The sequence below is a fragment of the Corvus hawaiiensis genome, unplaced genomic scaffold (genome assembly GCF_020740725.1).
Source record: "Corvus hawaiiensis isolate bCorHaw1 unplaced genomic scaffold, bCorHaw1.pri.cur scaffold_330_ctg1, whole genome shotgun sequence".
Classification (NCBI taxonomy): Eukaryota; Metazoa; Chordata; class Aves; order Passeriformes; family Corvidae; genus Corvus; species Corvus hawaiiensis.
Window position 1 is genome coordinate 27,010 of NW_025963367.1, and position 3,615 is coordinate 30,624.

Here is a 3,615-nt window from a genome sequence, read left to right on the forward strand (position 1 = left end):
ATCATGGAAAAAATCCGGAAAAAATTGGCCCAAACCCCCCAAATTCGCCCTAAAAGTGACCCCAAGAGCCCCAAATTGGCACTAAACCGCCCCAAAAACGGCCCAAATCCTGGTGAGATTCCAAGGGGTTTTGGGGAAAAAACTGGGAAAAGATTCCCGAAAAATCATGGAAAAAAAGGCCCACAAATTCCTAAAAATTGGCCCAAACCCCCCCAAATTCGCCCTAAAACTGACCCCAAGAGCCCCAAATTGGCACTAAAATGCCCCAAAAACGGCCCAAAATCCTGGTGAGATTCCAAGGGGTTTTGGGGAAAAAACTGGGAAAAAATTCCTGAAAAATCATGGAAAAAAAGGCCCACAAATTCCTAAAAATTGGCCCAAAAATCCTGAAATTTGACCTAAAATCGACCCCAAGAGCCCCAAATTGGCACTAAAACACCCCAAAAACGGCCCCAAATCCTGAGAGGTTCCAAGGATTTTTGGGAAAGAAATTGGAAAAAAATTCCCGAAAAAATCCTGGAAAAAATCCCGAAAAAAATCCCAAAATTGGCCTAAAAATCACCCAAAAAAGCTCCAAAAAGCCCAGAATTCACCATAAAAGTGACCCCAAGAGCCCCAAATTGGCACTAAAACACCCCAAAAATGACCCCAAATCAGAGAGGTTCCAAGGATTTTTGGGGAAAAAATTGGGAAAAGATTCCCGAAAAGCTCCACAAAAAAAGTCCCAAAAATTCCTAAAAATTGGCCCAAAAATCCTAAAACTTGACCTAAAATCCACCCCAAGTACCCTAAAATTGGCACTAAAACACCCCAAACCCAGCCCCAAATCCTGGTGAGATTCCAAGGGTTTTTGGGAAAAAGATTGGGAAAAGATTCCAGAAAAATCATGGAAAAAATCCGGAAAAAATTGGCCCAAACCCCCCCAAATTCGCCCTAAAAGTGACCCCAAGAGCCCCCAAATTGGCACTAAAATGCCCCAAAAACGGCCCAAAATCCTGGTGAGATTCCAAGGGGTTTTGGGGAAAAAACTGGGAAAAGATTCCCGAAAAATCATGGAAAAAAAGTCCCACAAATTCCTAAAAATTGGCCCAAAAATCCTGAAATTTGACCTAAAATCGACCCCAAGAGCCCCAAATTGGCACTAAAACACCCCAAAAACGGCCCCAAATCCTGAGAGGTTCCAAGGATTTTTGGGAAAGAATTGGAAAAAAATTCCCGAAAAAATCCTGGAAAAAATCCCGAAAAAAATCCCAAAAATTGGCCTAAAAATCACCCAAAAAAGCTCCAAAAAGCCAGAATTCACCATAAAAGTGACCCCAAGAGCCCAAATTGGCACTAAAACACCCCAAAAATGACCCCAAATCCAGAGAGGTTCCAAGGATTTTTGGGGAAAAAATTGGGAAAAGATTCCCGAAAAGCTCCGCAAAAAAAGTCCCAAAAATTCCTAAAAATTGGCCCAAAAATCCTAAAACTTGACCTAAAATCCACCCCAAGTACCCTAAAATTGGCACTAAAACACCCCAAACCCAGCCCCAAATCCTGGTGAGATTCCAAGGGTTTTTGGGAAAAAGATTGGGAAAAGATTCCAGAAAAATCATGGAAAAAATCCGGAAAAAATTGGCCCAAACCCCCCCAAATTCGCCCTAAAAGTGACCCCAAGAGCCCCAAATTGGCACTAAAATGCCCCAAAAACGGCCCAAAATCCTGGTGAGATTCCAAGGGGTTTTGGGGAAAAAACTGGGAAAAAATTCCCAAAAAGATCTGAAAAAAAAGTCTCAAAAATTCCCAAAAATTGGCCCAAAAATCCTAAAATTTGACCTAAAATCGACCCCAAGTACCCTAAAATTGGCACTAAACCACCCCAAAAATGGCCCCAAATCCTGAGAGGGTCCAGGGATTTTTTAGGGAAAAATATTGGGAAAAAATTCTGAAAAATCACAGGAAAAATCGCAAAATTGGCCCAAAAATCCTAAAATTCACCCCAAAATTGACCCCAAGAACCTCAAAAACGGCACTAAACCACCCCAAAATCGGCCCCAAATCCTGAGAGGGTCCAAGGAGTTTTGGGAAAAAAATTGGGAAAAAATTTCCAAACAATCCCGAAAAAAATCCCAAAAATTGGCCTAAAAATCACCCAAAAAAGCCCCAAAAAGCCCCAAAATTCGCCATAAAAGTGACGCCAAGAGCCCCAAATTGGCATTAAAACGCCCCAAAAACGGCCCCAAATCCTGGTGAGATTCCAAGGGTTTTTGGGGGAAAAATTGGGAAAAAATTTCCAAAAAATCCATTGAAAAAAATCTCAAAAAAGTCCTAAAAATTGGCCCAAAAAATCCTAAAATTTGCCCTAAAAGTGACCCCAAGAGCCTCAAAATCGACCCCAAGAACCCCAAAATCGGCACTAAAACACCCCAAAATCGGCCCCAAATCCTGGTGAGATTCCAAGGGGTCTTTGGGAAAAAAATTGGGAAAATATTCCTGAAAAGGTCTGGAAAAAAATCCCAAAAATTCCTAAAAATTGGCCCAAAAATCCTAAAATTTGACCTAAAATCAACCCCAAGTACCCTAAAATTGGCACTAAAACACCCCAAAAACGGCCCCATTTCCCAACGAGATTCCAAGGATTTTTGGGGAAAAAATTGGGGAAAAAATTCTTGAAAAGATCCGGAAAAAAAGTCCCAAAAATTCCTAAAAATTGGCCGAAAAATCCTAAAATTTGACCTAAAATCGACCCCAAGAAGGCCAAATTGGCACTAAAACACCCCAAAACCAGCCCCATTTCCCAGCGAGATTCCAAGGATTTTTGGGAAAAAGATTGGGAAAAGATTCCAGAAAAATCATGGAAAAAATCCGGAAAAAATTGGCCCAAACCGCCCCAAATTCGCCCTAAAAGTGACCCCAAGAGCCCCAAATTGGCACTAAAACACCCCAAAAACGGCCCCAAATCCTGAGAGGTTCCAAGGATTTTTGGGAAAGAAATGGGAAAAAAATTCCCGAAAAAATCAATAAAAAATCCCCAAAAATTCCTAAAAATTGGCCCAAAAAATCCTAAAATTTGACCTAAAATCGACCCCAAGAGCCCCAAATTGGCACTAAAACACCCCAAAAAATGGTCCTAAATCCTGGGAGGTTCCAGGGATTTCGGGGAAAAAAATTGGGAAAAAAATCCGGAAAAATCCTGGAAAAAGTCCCCAAAAAATTGGCCCAAAAAATCCTAAAATTTGCCCTAAAAGTGACCCCAAGAGTCCCAAAATCGACCCCAAGAACCCCAAAATCGGCACCAAATCCAGAGAGGTTCCAGTGATTTCTGGGGAAAATATTGGGAAAAAATTCCCAAAAAATTGCAGAAAAAATCCCAGAAAAAATTGGCCCAAAAATCACCCAAAAAAGCCCCAAAAATCCCCAAATTCGCCCTAAAAATGACCCCAAGAGCCTCAAAATCGACCCCAAGAACCCCAAATTGACACTAAAACGCCCCAAAAACGGCCCCAAATCCTGGTGAAATTCCAAGGATTTTTGGGAAAAAAATTGGGAAAAAAAATCCTGAAAAATCCTGAAAATTGATCCAAAATAACCAAAAAACCCCCCAAAAATCCCAAAATTCGCCTAAAGTGACCC